At 40.3% G+C, this 16,090-nt stretch overlaps 1 protein-coding gene across 1 annotated transcript in view; it reads left to right on the forward strand.

Moving 5' to 3' along the window:
- Positions 1-16,090, forward strand: part of CHST15 (carbohydrate sulfotransferase 15) — a 44,906-nt gene that overhangs the window by 8,574 nt on the left and 20,242 nt on the right. The window lies entirely within an intron of this gene.

The following is a 16,090-nucleotide window of genomic DNA, read 5'->3' on the forward strand; positions in this document are numbered from 1 at the left end:
AGCTTTAAGGTCCCTTCCAACCCAAACCAGTCTGGGATTCTATAATCCTATGACAACACAGGGTGGAGAGGTTGAAGTGTCTGAAACTGCTCCTGCTGGTGGTTGAGTTGCATTCCTGAAGCTCTGATGGAAGACATGGTATTTTGCGGCACTTTCTTGCACGTTGCTGTTTTTAGATGGGGGAGTGGAGTGATCTTTGTAGAACACAATGATTGATATGGCTTTTTGCAGCAGCTGCTCTGTTTTGTTAACACCATTCTCGAGGGTGGAAGGCATTAAAGGAAACTGAGCATGGGCCAGCTTCTGCAGTGCCTTATTTCTGAAACCATGCAGTTCCTTTGGGTGACTACTAAAAAAATAGGGTAACTCAATAGTGCTATTGATAGAACAGCTCAATATAGACCCATTTTTCATGTTTCTCTTGATATGAGGCACTAAAACCCCCTGTTTCTGGAGCTGCAGTTTGGTTCATCAGCTGGACTGAGCTCTTTTGCTGATAAATACAGCATATTTCTATACCATTGTCTGCATAAAATGTACATATTTTATTTATTATTGTGTTGTAGTGGCTGCATCTCACTATATGAATGCTGCTTTCATAGAATGCTTGTGTTGCCACTTATTTGATGGGGTGTCAGGGGTTTTCCTTGGTGTTATTATTGATATTATATAGTAGTGCTTAGAAACCGTAAATGGGCTTGGAAACCATCTCTTCTAGCCTAAGACACCATACTAAGCTTTTATTTCAGTGTAGTTCCTGCTGCAGACACCTATTAAGGAATTTCTAGCTTATTCCACATAAAAAATACCCCCTCCAAATGCATCTGTATGCTCCCAATGCCATCTTAGTCTCCTGTGTGTCTGAAAGCTTTGAATGCATTAACAGCCTAACCCAACTTATTACATTAATCTCATGAAATCAAAGATTTGTGTCTGCAGCTCAAAGTAAACACTATTTGCAATAGGGAAGTTTAACAGATGGAAATACATTTCCAAACTTGGGAGGTATTTTTACTGGGGATGTTTTTTGGCTAGATGTGTTACTTCTGCTAAAGTTGGGTTTTTATAAGTCTTTGCAGAATATTTTGTGGTGTATATTCTGCTTCTGGTTCTCTGCAGAGTTTTATAATGTTAATGCTCAGTTTTTCTGCATTAGAAACGAAGCTTTTTGGGTTATCATTAACAGTCATGCATCTGTTCTTGAAAAGCTGGCTGCCAACTACAGCTGATGGAATTTCTGTCACTTCAGGGTTCTTCTGTGAATTGCTTCAGTAAATGGTTTATTTCAAGAAGTGGAACCTGAGCTCCAGAACTTGTGTTGAACTGATTTCAGCTGCAATGTCCTACAGCAACTCTGTGTCCCTCTTTATTTGTATAGAACCAAATATATCAACAAGAACTGCTGTTTAAAAATAAAACCTCCTTTTACCTCCCACTTTTCACTTCTGAGTTGTGCCCTCCTACCCCAGGGACATGGGGAGTTTTCATCGGACCGAGAGCTTCCCGGCTGGAACAGAGCATCTGGGAACAGTTTTTCTTCCTTTCTCCTTAAAGCTGCATCCTTAAGCTGTTGGAGTGAGTCCAGAGGAGGCCACAGAGATGCTGCGAGGGCTGGAGCAGCTCTGCTCTGGAGCCAGGCTGAGAGAGCTGGGCTGGGTCAGCCTGGAGAAGAGAAGGCTCCTGAGCGGGAGACCTGAGAGCAGCTCCAGTGCCTGAAGGGGCTGCAGGAAAGCTGGAGAGGGGCTTGGGACAAGGGCCTGTAGGGACAGGCCAAGGGGAATGGCTTGAACCTGCCAGAGGGGAGACTGAGATGAGCTCTTAGGCAGAAGCTCTTCCCTGTGAGGGTGCTGAGGCGCTGGCACAGGGTGCCCAGAGAAGCTGTGGCTGCCCCATCCCTGGCAGTGTTCAAGGCCAGGTTGGACACAGGGGCTTGGAGCAAGCTGCTCTAGTGGAAGGTGTCCCTGCCTGTGACAGGGGTTGGAACTGGGTGAGCTTTAAGGTCCCCTCCAGCACAAACCAGTCTGGGATCCTCTGGGCCATCTCAAGAGATGGTCTGTCCAACAAAGCATGTGGGATGAGCATCCTGGCCCTATGCATCCCTGTACAGCACCCACATGATGTTCAGGGAGGATCAGTGAGGATCACCGTGTGAATTATGCACTTGTGCCATCTATGAGTTGTCGAGGGTGGGTTTTTTTCTTTCAACCTTTCAATGAAAGGCTTCACTGAGTGAATTTTGACCTCTCCGCAGTGTCAGCAGGGGAGAGTGGAAGGTTAATTTGATAAAGTCTCCCTGCAACAAAAATTAATTACTTAACATCTTCATTGGAAGAAAAAGCCTTTTAGAGAGAGAACTTGCCTCAGATTACCTCTGCACCACAAATAAAGACCATCTAGTTTGCTAGGCTAAATGTTGGCTTTATGTTGCAGAATATGCTGCAGAAGAGGCAGGGTGTGAGGGAATGCATGCCACATTTTCTGTGGTGCGTTCATAAGTACGCAGGGTTGGGATTTGGTTTATGTCTTTTTCCTGGTTTGTTCCCATGGAAATTCAGTAAGGAAAGTTCTCAGATATTTATCTTGTTTGTTTACAATCTGCAGCCCAGCAAAGTGCAGTGCAAAGCATGAAAAGGTATTTGTGGTTGTGTTCTTTCCAAGTGGAAAACAAGTGGACTGAAGCCAAACATGGGCAAAACCTGCAGGAATACACAGTTGAGTCAGAGGAGGCAGCGACCCAGTGGCTGAAGATCAGATTTATCTTATTGCTCTGAATTTTACAGTAGTTACTTACCAGGTCCCATACATAGCATGGCTTTTTTTGTATTACTACTGTTGTAAACAGGGGTATTTGTGCAGTTGCAAGATTTCTGAGCTAGAGTTTACTGTGTAATGGATATCGTATTGAGAGCTGTGATATTTTGAGAGGCTGGTGAAAGAATGGACAGTAAATGAAGATATGTGAGTTTCTTTGAAGTCTGTAATAAAAGCGTTGTTCTGTTGCTAAAGATATGAAAGGACAATAATCAATTTTTAATCCATTAATGAGTGGATTAGGTTCCACATCAGTTACATGCTCTGCCTGTGAAGATATAATGTTCTAAGCCACAGAAAACAGGGTATATCCATGCAGAAACATCTTCAGAATGATTGTATCTTGTAAGATGGTTAGTAAAGAATTATTTCCCTTTGTGTAGCTAAAGAGCACATAATACAGATGAATGATGGAGTCTAAGCCTTTGATGAAGCACTTATGAATAGCAGTAGGAGACTATAGGAGTAAATGTTGCTTGACTTATGCAGAATAAACACTTTTCCAGGATGTTGAAAGCAATTTCATCTGTTATATCAGAAAAGCTTTGCTTAATTATCTGTAGCCAGAAGTTACCTGCAGGAATTTCATCTGATCTGCTTCACTTTGGATCAAGTGTATGGCTTTTGGTTAATGGGCTGAGATTTATCTGCTGCGTTGTTGCTTAAAGCGTTAAAGTTGTTGGACATTTATAAAAGTTACTACTAAGCTGGGAACACTTTTTAAAGTATTGAAACAAAGCCGCAGTTGTGATTTGGCATCAGTGAATAGTTTTTGTTGACTAATTTTTGTTTGAATTTACAAGAAACTTTAATGACAGACTCTAACACTGAGTTTGTCTTTTCAGGATGCAGCTGTGTATGTTTCCTTTCACCCACTCAGCGCTAGATGAAAGATGAAATGCCTTATTCATGAAAAAGCACTTTCAGGGTACTTATATACAAATGAGATATGTTTTTCCATCCATTTTAATGTCTGTCTCATGGAGAAGGTACCATAGATGAGTCATACCAACAAATTTCAGATGACTGCATTAAGATAGTAAAGTTTATGGAGAAAATTCAGTTTGGAGGTGGAGGAAAATCCCTTCTCAGTCACTAAAAATCAAATGAGCAGCTGTTAGCATGTACATTGCTCTCGAATTGTCACAACAATATTGTGTTTAAAGCAATGTTAAGTATCACATAGACTGATCCCCCTTCAGAAAGACTGCTTATTTATGAAGTGTGAAGGTATATCAAATGAATTCTAGTAGATACCATTTGGTTGCATTATTGCATGCAAAAACATTTTGCCACACCATGAGACAAACAGGCACTGAAGGCATTACCTTATGCATGTTCTATTTATTCCATATAATGTTACTCATCCCTCAAAAGCAGCCTTAAATTAGCAGCTGATCTCTCACAACCCACAAGATTTAGCGATTCGTACCATTTGTAGAGTGGCAGCAAGTATTACATTTCAGATGGTGGAAAGAATATGGTTCTCACTTTAAATCAGCTTGAGGTAGCAGCTGCTAAAATCAAGTAAAATCAAACGTGTAAAAAGAACAAGATGGTAATCAGAGTAACATAACTGTGAATACCCACTATTTTGCAGCATGTCGAGGCTGAAAATGCTTGGCAGGACTGTTGGAAATACTCTCTGAACATTTTTCTCCCACGTCCTGGTTCTGGACCAGTAATCAATGCAAGAGACAAAGGCCCAGGCTTAAAATAACTCTTGAGCACTGACAGATCTCTTCCTGCAAATTCAACTGTGCTACACTAGCTCTCCATCTCTCCCTCAAATAAATCAGCTGCCACTCTGAATGTGAGCATTTATTCTTCTTTAGCACAATGAGGCTTTGGTGTTCATCTCGTCTGACCTTAGAGGTGTGGATGGCAGAAGCCTAAATCTGAGGCAGTCACTTGAGCATTGCATTGTAGCTGACACAGAGAAATTGGCTGTCCAGAGCAATTTGCTTGTGTTCAGATAAGGTTATGACAATGAGCGTGTTGTCCTCACCTAACTGAGCTTTGCGTGAAGAGAAACCCTGTGTCTCTATTGAGCAAGTTGCTCCAGAAGAGCTATTTGAGTAAATTACAGCAGTATCTATCCAGAGACTCAAACAATGAGGCAGACTTGGAAGCCTGAAAATACAGCAGGATGGGCAGATGAGATGCAGAACAAAAAGTGTCCTTTTGATAAGTGAACTCTGTCAATACCAGACCAATTTTTGCCTCTGGAGTTTTCTGGAGATAAGTACTTATCTATTTTTGATTACACCTGACTGCAGGGTGTATGGAGCTGTATTTAGATAGGATATTTCCCCCCCCCCCCCGCCAATCCCCAAGCCCCATGAATTTGTTTGATAAACAAGCTTCATAATAGATTCACCTTCATGCTTCATGTTTCCCTGTTGTGCTAGCACTATATATAGGACCAAGAATATAACATGTATAACAGGAATCTTGCTGATTTGAGGGATGATAGTGTGATTTGTTCCTTGAAAGAGCATGTGAATTTCTATTATTGTGGAGTAATGTGTTGGGAATAAGCCTTCAATGGCTGTTTGATGTTTGATTATTTGATCTTACTGGTAATGACGTCCACTGCCTGCACCTGAAGTTGTATTTCAGGTGATCATTTTACTTTTCCTGTGAGCTCTTTGGTTATTTTCCTTTTTCTACATAACAAAAGAAAACAAATATGGCAAATTCAGCCTGGAGAAAAAATACTGAACTTCCACCATGCATTTCTTAAAATAGCTTTTCTGTGAGAGACGTGGACTGGAGTAATTCATGTAAAGACAAAGTTTTTCTACAGTATGCATTCTTTTTCATATTCAATATAAATCTGTCAGTGCTTCTGTAGCAAGACAGCATGTGAGATGAATAGAAACTAAGTGAAGTGAAAAGATGAATTGCTGGAGAAGTTGCACATCGTAGGCAGTGCTTTAATCAAGAATCGAGAAGCCAGTGTGTACTGTAGGCAAAAATCTGCTCTGAGCATCCTTAGAAATAGAATCATAGAATAGTTAGGCTCGGAAAGGACCTTAAGATCAACAAGTTCAAACCCCAAATACATGAGAAGAGAATTTTGCTCCGTGCTTGTACAAGGGGAAGGACTTAAGTCCATTAGTGTGAGCTCTACCCTGATGCATGGTGAGGGATTAATGGTGCAGGGGCCATGTGCGTGGTTGGGTGGCTGGCAGTGGTGCTTGTATTCTCCCAGGGCTCTTGGAATCACATTTCTGGAGAAGTGGTTACAGTGCTGATGCCCCAAATCCCTACAGAGCTCTTCAGCTCTCATAAAGCCTTCGGTGGATATCTTGCATGGGAATAGCTCTTGGAAAATGACTTTTGTGGGTCTGTGGCAGGTGTTGCTGTGGAAGAATTGGCGAGATCTCATTCCTGTCTTAAATGTAGAAGAACCAGTCCATTATAGTCTAAATCCTTATGTTACTTAGATCTAACTGAGAGATCGTAATATAGTTTGGAGTTATTAGTAGGCTGGACATTGGCTGGTTTTGGTTCTGCTTTATTTTCCTATCTGGACTTCTTATTCTTCAAGCAGCCGAAAAACAAATGGTGGCTCTGATTCTAAACTGACTGGAATCAGGTGAAATCAAAAGAAAAAGCCAAAGGGAAGTCATGAAATCTGTAGTGATATTTTTCCTGCTGACAGATAGTTTAAATTAAAACTGGGTGATATCAAGCTTAATTCTCATTTTTACATTTTTAAGGCAAACCAAACAATAACACATCCGAACGTGCAGATGTGGCATGTTAGGAATGCAAGAAGCTGGACCTTGGTAATTTCTAGGAACCCGCACATGACTTCAGATGTAATAACAGATTTCTGGGGGAAGTCATGACCATGCTGATGCAGAACAGTCTCCTGCTTCCCTTCCCACATCCCCCTCTTTTCCCTTGCTTCCAATAACCTGTTTATTCAGGCAGTGTTTATGTCCTAATTGAGTGGTGATTCAAGCTCAGTAGCTATTTCCTGAGCACTGCAGCACAAATAATAGGAGTGGGTCCTTATTTGATTGAAACAGCTACCATTACACTGATTTTAGGGGAGTTTGCTGATTATTTTGCAAATGGAGGGTGTCATTTATTCCATTCTCACATTTTCTGTGGAAGTTTATTGATGAGGAAGGAGGCAGAGCCTCTTTGGATCTTGAGAAAGAAAGCAGCTGGGTTATGGAATAAGCCACACTTGTTATTTGGGTGAGATTGCTGATTCAGTGGTGATTCAGAAGCTTTTCTTTGGCTTTAAAAGGCTTCTTTAAAGAATATGTTAAGCTTGAACAAGTGTTCAGCAGTTGTTGGACAGGTCGAATCTGTAATCATGGGGGATGACCACATCTCTGGGCTTTTACAAGTAGCTGTTTTTAAGTGATTGCCTTCAAAAATATTTGCAGTGGGTTCATATAATTTCTTGGAAGATACATTTATTAGTTTGGGAGTGTTTTTAATTAGTGTTTTTAAGCAAAGAAAGGAGCTTTACATCAGTCTGCAGGAGGCTTCTGAGCTGTGCCATGAGTCCTGCGGCTTTTCTAAACCACTGCTATTGCTTTTTGTTTTATTCTCTTGCAGAGGTCAGTGATTCATGGTTCTCATTTTATTGACATATCTTCTTTGTGGCAGCTCGTTGATTTCTCTGAGGTAAATAACTGTGAGTTCAAGCAAAGTTTATTTCCCAAAATGTTAACTCAAGGAGCCAAACGTGTGCAATAAACGGAACAGAGAGAATGTACAATTATTCTTCTCCTTTTCCGACCTCATTTTCATTTTTCTTAGCTAAGGTTTTTATTACTTGCTCTGTTTTAGTTTTACTGTTATGGTACAACCTGCCCACTGACAGGACGAACTTCCTCGCACTGTACAAATACCTCGCTACACTTGTAAAAACACTTCGGTTTGCTGTGAAAAGGCCATGTCTGAGAGCAAAACCATTGTACAGCCTGTAGTCTGGTTCAACTGCTATCATTTCCAGTAAGCTTGATAGGTAAAATGTATCCATAATGGTAAAGTTTGCAGGTTTTTTTGTGTCCAGAGGTCATAAACTTCTGTATGGGTTGAAGAATTGCTGATGTACAGGGACAAAGGTGGTCCCTGCTGCCATGGGCCCTATTGCAGTGGGTGATGGAGGGATGGAAGAGGAATTAAGTGGTTGTGCTGCACTGCTGCTAAATATTGCTTATCTTTTGTCATGTGAAAATGTGATGAAGGTTTTACTCCACCAGCATCACTCTGCCCTTTCATGTTTCCATTCCTCTTCATGTGAGTCATGGAAAGTTTGGTATGAAATGGTTGTGGGCAGCATTTTACTGAGCGACCTACATCTTTCTGTGACTAGTAACAGCTCCATCTTCATAGGAGCTCTTGATAGAGAAATGTTACCAAAGGGAAGTTCATTTCTGGAGTGTTCATGGAGGGTGGAGGATCAGCTTTGCTCTGAGATTTCAGAAAACATTAACAGTGCAAACTGAGAACCTGAATTAGACAAATCTGTCATGGAAGGCACTTAGGCAGTAAGGTTATTTATCCAGATTAGTGAAAACAGGAGAATATGAATAAAACAACACAGCTGTTACTCAGACAATGTGATCAGATATTATTAAATTAGAAGCAGTGTGCTCCTTCAGAATCCTAGAATCCCAGCCTGGTTTGTGTTGGAAGGGACCTTAAAGCTCACCCAGTTCCAACCCCCTGCCACGGGCAGGGACCCCTTCCACTAGAGCAGCTTGCTCCAAGCCCCTGTGTCCAACCTGGCCTTGGGCACTGCCAGGGATGGGGCAGCCACAGCTTCTCTGGGCACCCTGTGCCAGTGCCTCAGCACCCTCACAGGGAAGAACTTTTGCCTAATATGTAATCTAAATGTACTCTGTGTCAGTTTAAAGAAGTTACTGACCAGATGAGCTCCAGCAGTATTATCTTTTGCCTAATCCTTTTTGATTGATTTTTTGCTAAAGGTGCTTATCATTTTTATAGGAGCTGTGGTTTTCATTTAAAAAAGAAGGGGGGCAAAAAGCTACCTGCTGCAGGGGATGTGTTCTACATGTCTGCTTTGGGGGATGCTTCAGCTGAAGTATCTTCTTGCTGTGCAACTTCTCATCATATGGAGAAATAACAGACATCATAGCAGCTGAAAGTCTACGCGTAACAAGGAAGCAACAGAGCAAGAGCATGAAGCGCTCTTGTGTTGCCACATATTAATAGTTCCATATTTTCATTTTTGCTTAGAAGTAATAAGATTCCTTGGGAAAAAGTGCTCCTTTTTCTCAGCTCTAACAAGTGCATTAACACACAAATCCTCAGTGTGATGTATGGCAGGAGTGGCAATAGGCAAATGGACAGAAAGAAGAACGATGTATTTTGTGAGACTGCAAAGCCTGCCTGTGGGAGCTGTAGCTGTGGGGCATGCTTTGACTGGGCTTTGTCTCATCTAACCTGAGAGTTGTTGGGTTATTTTCTGTCTTAGGCATCCCTATTTTAGGCTGTGACCTGCCCAACAAGACAATTTTAGCTCAAATTATCACCTGGCACAGATACCTCTGTTCCTCTCTCCTGCCTCTGGCCATGGCCATGGCCAGTAACAAAGGCTTAATGAAAGAGTGTTAGAACAGGTATTAATAGATTTCTCCAATCCCCATCCTTTTCTAGCTTCTGGGAATTGAGGATAGCAACTGCTGATAGATTCATTCTCCATTAATTGTCTACTGTCTTTCAAATGCATTCATCTTTTGGCCTCAATGTTTTCCACATTTTAATTATCCTGTGTGAAGAAAGGAAATAAAGTGCTGTAGCTCCATGGACATAAACCAGACAAACTGTTCTACATCCAGCTGAGAATTGTTACTGGTGTACTTGAAGTGTGTTTATAATAGGTTAACAGCATGCCACTCTTTCATGTGCTAGTAGGAAAAGCTGAATATGATTAAAAGTAACAAGGCTAGTATAAAATTTAGCCTCAAGATTACTAGCAAAAGTTTGTTTTGTCTTCATTTTAAAGACTTATGAACTAAAGCACATGAAATATTAAGGCTGGTGACCTGAAAACTAGGTGGTATGCTTAGATGTCCAGAAGATGTGTGTGCAGATAAAATCTGTTCCATGTGTTTTATCCTATTTGTAAGGGAGAATTTTAGTTGTATGACTGAACATGTGAAATTAATTTCTCTTTATAGCCTGTCAGTCTTTTCCCCCAAGTAACAAGCAATAGGACAAGAGGAAATAGCCTCAAGTTGCACCAAGGCAGGTTTAGATTGGATATTAGGGAGCATGTCTTCACCAAAAGGGTTGTCAAGCACTGGAACAGGCTGCCCCGAGAAGTGTTAGAGTCAGCATCCCTGGAGGTATTTAACAGACACGTAGATGTGGCACTTAGGGATGTGGTTTAGTGGTGACTTGGCCGTACTGGACCAACAGTTGCACTGATGATCCTAAAGGTCTTTTCCAACCTAAATGGTTCTATGCTTCTATATCCATTTTGATTATAGTCTTCCCTTACAATCTTTGAAGAGAAAGGGGAGGAATTTTGTGAAATGTTTATTTAATAGAAATAAAGTAGAATTTTAAATATTTTCTATATAGGGAATAAAAATAAGTGAATGCTGGAAAACCTTGCATGCTTTATTATTGGTGGAATTTGTCTTTTTACTTTATTTAGCTTCTCATATGACAATTGGTAGGACATGGTTGATACTGCATTTTCACTAGTTAATTGTAAGATCCTGCTGCTCACTTTTGTGGTGCTTGCAAGTGTTACCTGCCAGCTTTCTCTCCGACACGTGGGGCACCCAACACTTCCTCTTCCTATATAATGAAGGCATTGCACAAGGAAACTATCAAATAAAGGCTTCACCTCTTTGCTATTAAGTTCTTTGTTGCATATAAATATGTTTGCTAACTTGAATCTGATTCAATTTGAAAAAGTGATGCAGGTCCCATTAGCTTCAGTAGGAGTATCTTGAAATACAAGGTAGCTCATAATTTTTTCCCATTTCACTCTGTGCAATCTCTTATACCCATGTTTCCTACTTAGGCATTCCCAAAAATCCTCATTTTTATAGGGAGGGCTGCTTTTGACCCAGGAGCTTGAAAAGATTTACGTTGATTTCTGCTTTGTGGTTAAAGCTGGTCTACAGTTATGTACAACAGACAAATACCATATAGTATAGACATGATCATAAATAATTCACCATTCTCTTCAACAAAAGCAAATTACTTGCTACATTATTCAACAATATACAAAGACGCTGCTTGTTGTGTAGAGAGCAATATTCTGGCAGGGAACAGACAGCAGTTTTGCAACTAAAATATAAAAAGACATAAATGGTTTATTACCAACTCAAATCTCATAACCTTTCTGCTGCCTGCAATTCACATCCTTCTGCTTTCAGTACTGAAGTACAAGAAAGGTGAAGTATATCTGTGGCTGTGGTTGTGACTGCTGGAAGTGTTGAATGGAAAAACAAGCAAGAAAAGATACTATAGATACATTGATTTCTTGGGGTGGATGAGGAAAATGAGGGCTGCTTACGCTGGGGAAAGATCCTGGCCTTCTTGTGAGCACCCTTTTTTCCATAGCGAAAAGTTAGGGAATGTATTCAAACCTTCTTTGCTAAAAGGAAGACAGTGGAAGTAGAGAACCATGTCCTGACTTTTATGCGTTTATTACAACTGGGTATTTTATTACGTGAACATGACTGTGGAAAATCATGTAAAATGGTATGTCTGCAACTAAAAAACAATAAAATTGATGTCTCCGTTAGCTGAGTACTATGTCATATCGTACTGTGGTAGATCATCAAACTGATCATCTAATTAAGCAGCCTGTTGTAGTGTGTCTGCATAAGTTGGCAGTTATAGTTGCTGGGGGAACTTTAAATTTCCCCTCAGGGATGGTGTGATGAAGTTCTCTGTTTTACTGTAGCCTAACCGTATTGTTTTCCCCTTATATCAGCTTCCCAATAAAGCATTTTCCTCAGGTGTCAAAGATGTAGTTAACGTGTTTTTCCTTGAGTTTGTCATATTTGCAATGGAGTTTCATGAGAGGCGTCGGCAACTGGGAAAGGTTCAATAAATTCCAGCTCATTTTGTTAACATAAAAATGGACATGAGCTAGGACAGTGAATTTTCTGTGGTTTTGCTAAGATCTTGTGCTCTGAATTCATTAATGTATCTTTGATGGCTCTTTTTAAAAGTTTGAGAATTAATGTCAAATACACAGGGCTTGAATTGATTCTGTGAGGCTATGTCAGATAAATCTCTTCAATCAGTGTCACTGAGACAATTTCAGATCCCGGTTAGAAGAGGACTGGAAATAAATTGGATTTATATTTTTTTCTAAACAGACCGTGCATGGTAACTGAAAATAAACTGCAAGGAGCTGGGAGAGCACTGAGATACTCACCGGGTGTCAAAGCGGAGGAGTTCAGGGTGGAAGGATTACATGAAAACAAACATGTAGCACAGGATAAATTTAGTTGAAGTGATGCTATAGAGCACCTTCTGGTTACCAGATCTTTATATAGTTGCCACTGTAACCTGCAGTCTCTTTATGCATTGTTAAGTCCTTTTTTCATCTCCCTTTCTTTATTTTTTTGTTATCTCTATCCCCCCTTTTTCAATAGTCTTTTTTGGGAACTATCTCTGCTTTCATGTTTTCCTCTATTACCTCCGTGCATGATGTCCAAATCTGTCCTGGCAACACTTGTCTCCTGCCTCCTTTATTTCCTCTTTTAAAATCTTTGCTCAGGTGTCTTACTGTTGCCCCAAATGTTCCCTTGAAAACTGTAAACTTTTCGCTTCTCTTCAGGACCTCCCTTTCTTGTCCTCCTCTCCAGCCATTAGGACCATCACTGCTGTTTGGACAACTGCCGGGTTCTTTCCTGCTTTAAACCTTGGCTTCCTTCCAGAGTTTTTGTTTTGGACGTTTTCATGAGGAGGGGCTTTGTTTTACGTGTATGGAAGCATAAAATCTCTGGGTTTAATATTGCACAATATGAACCCAATTTTGGCTCTCCAGTCATTCAAACTTCTGTCAAAATCATCTCAGGCCCATTTCTTTAGAGAAGTTTTTAAGACTAGCTTATTTAAGAAGTCTTACACTGATTTCTTTCACTTTGGTTTAAAACAGAGTAATGGTGCAGCAATGATTTCTGTCTGCCTCATCTGACTGTAGAATGAACTCATTAAGGAAATGAGCCTTTATTTTTTCGTAGGAAGATATTTGGCAAATACTTTTATAAAGTATTTATCTAAATAATGACTCTTGAGTCCTTGAGACACAGCGTGCTTGCTCTGATTGCAGAAATGCTCCAACAGTGACAGGGTTAGGTGGGAAAAACCTCAAGAATACAAATAATTGTACAAAAGCACTTTGTCTCATGCAAAAACCGCACTAGAATAATGATGATTAATGCAGGATCTGAAGTGACGGCCCTGTTTGATCTGGACACTTTAGTGCAAATGAATGAGGACTTATTATCTGGGATTATAGCAATGTTTCTTAAGAATTCAAAGTAAGTGTTGAGAGAGCTAAAGGCAAAATTGCCAAATTCTGGGACTTATCGTTAGCAGTCATCATTAGTGATGATGAGTCCCATTACATGGGGGTTGTCCTTTCCAACCCAAACTATTCTATGATTCTATGATTCTAATGATTGTACTTCTATGATTTGGGTGACATGGTTTAGTGTGAGGTGTCCCTGCCCATGGCAGGGAGGTTGGAAATGGATGGTCTTAAGGTCCTTTCCAACCCTAACTATTCTATGATTCTATGATTTGATGTCTTGTAGGAGTACTGTGAGGTCCCTTTCTGGATACTCTGTATTGGCAGGAGAAATTATTTTTGTTATTAGTGTCTTGGACATTACACAAATGTGCACTTCAGAAGTAAGCCGTTTTTTTCAGGAACCAAGGGAAGAAGTCAGATAGGAAGAATTCTGCTGAAGACATAAGTGTGCAAATGCATGAGCCAAGTTAGATTGTTTTGGGTGGAACGAAGAGCACTGTAGGAGAGGGAAAACAGAAAGATGTCTGGAAACAATGCAGAAGAAAACTGTTTCTGAGCCTTAAAAAGAAAGATAGACTTTTGTAGGGAAGGAGTAACTATTGCGGGTCCAGAGGAGGGAGCCACTGGCAAAAAGTAATGAAAAGAAAATCTGTACATGGTTACTGAGGTGTATTTAAAATAGGACAAATGTACCCACATGAGAATCATAATGGTGTGGATGTTTTGATGTTACTGTGATAGCACACTGATTTTTCTAAGTGTGAATTATCAAATCTCTTTTTTATTTCATATTTCGATTAAAGTGACTTGGAAAATGTATTTTCATTTAAGTATTAAAAGTGAATGTTGGACCTTTAGATGTCCCATACAGCAGTGAGCTGGTTCTCTGGTCTAGCAAAGTTAATTATAACATGGATTAACTTAATCTAACACATAATTCTAAATAATTCATATTTAATCATCCTTAGTCTTCTGGGCAAAAGATACTGTTCGTTCAGGCAAATTCTTCCAAGTCCTTCAGCTGCTGCTTTTATCTGCAATAAGGTGTTATATTTTATGTAGAAGGTGCAGTCCTTCTGTTCTTCAGAAGCAATATTGAGCCTCTTAATCAGCATATGGTTAAAACTGTGTGCATTGAACCTTCAGGGTAATTACTCAGGTTAATACTGGGTTGTAGCAAACCAAGTCCTGGGTTATGCTGAGGAAATGGAGGTTCTGAGAGGGGATCTGGATAGCTGCTTTCACTAGCATCCACATTGGAATGGACAAGGAACATCACAGCACTGGAGCTTAAGGTGTCTTCATTCCCGGTGGCTAAAGGGAAGTTCTGTCTTTATCAGGGACAAAAACCAAAGAAGGATTTACCTGTCAGAGCATTGCTACTGTCCTTAGGTTTTCCCCATATTTTTTCTCTTCACCCTATGCCAGTTTATTGGTTTGCTTCTGATTATTCACGATTATTTTAAAACATTTCCTGTCTAATTACCCCAGAAAAGTAATTTTAGAAAATCAGAGTATTTTCTAATATATAGAAGAAGATATAACATTATCTGTGAACTTTTGTGTTTGATAATCTAGCTTCTCAAAGCAGAGAAGCTGATTTTGACCTTAAAATGTGGGTTGTACCAGCAAGGTGTTTATAAGCCATGAAAAAAAAATTCTAGAGGAACTATGCATAAAAATGCTTTAATGAGACCGTCCTTAAGCTGATGACTTGTTTGTGATTTTCAAGTATCTCTGCTCTGAATGTTGCCTGGAAACCCAAGCATGGATGTGCTCAAACCAAGACCATAAATACTTTAAACAGCTCTGGTTACTTTTTGGCTGTAAGACACCATGGTGTTGAAGTATTTATGTGAGGGTGGCACAAACCCTGTGCACAGGTTGCTTTAGCCCCTGGTCTATATGGATGTGGACATCTTCATGGGACCCACAAGTGCTCAAGTCCCTGCCCATGGTGCCTGCCTTGTAGCAAGGGGACATCACTTCCTATGTTTTCTGCACCACCTCTCGGGTACTAAAGTGCACGCCATTAAGAGGATTTGCTGGATGCAGTGTCTTGCCTTAAAGCTGCAGCAGTGTTGGTACATTTCATTTAAGTAACACCATTTGCCATTTTTATCAAGTACTATGTTTTCAAAACCTATTTGGCCAGTAGCACTGAAAGTACCTTGGTGACTGCAGTGTGCAGTTACTCCCATCCCAGAAACATTTGGTCCAGAAACCAGAGATCCTCTCATGAGCCTTTGCCCGTGTCTATTATTCAATCCCTTCAATTTCACTTGTAACTTTGGGGGTTTTTGTTTGGCTTTTTATCTTACACACTTGAAAGAAGACTGTAACCTTATCCTCTGTGCTCTTAACTAGGGTTCTACTCCGTTTCAAGACAGTTAACTTGAGGTCCCCAGGTACAGATAGAATGTAAATATTTGAACCAATATTACTGAATACTTCCACCTTTAAGAAGCAGACTGAGATCTGCTGGATAGGTTAATGAGCAGCTGAGGGAGTTTCTGTACTGTTACCTGTGGTAGCTGATCTTTGTTGAAGTGAGCAGATGGGTGATGGAAAAGAAAGGGCAGCTTGCTGTTGAACTTGAAGCCAAACGTTTCCTGGGTTTAATATCGTGAGTGCTGTAATTAATATACTTGGCAAATAGAAGTCATCTTTCAAATACAGTTGGGAAATTACTGGAGGTAGATTGGTACTTTGCTGTGGCTTTGAATGAAGCTGAATGTAGATATTCTGTCTGCTGTTCTGTGTGTA

Source organism: Pezoporus flaviventris, unplaced genomic scaffold (assembly GCF_033815535.1).
Source record: "Pezoporus flaviventris isolate CSIRO_AGI_PZ_B2104156 unplaced genomic scaffold, CSIRO_AGI_Pfla_v1 ptg000029l, whole genome shotgun sequence".
Classification (NCBI taxonomy): Eukaryota; Metazoa; Chordata; class Aves; order Psittaciformes; family Psittacidae; genus Pezoporus; species Pezoporus flaviventris.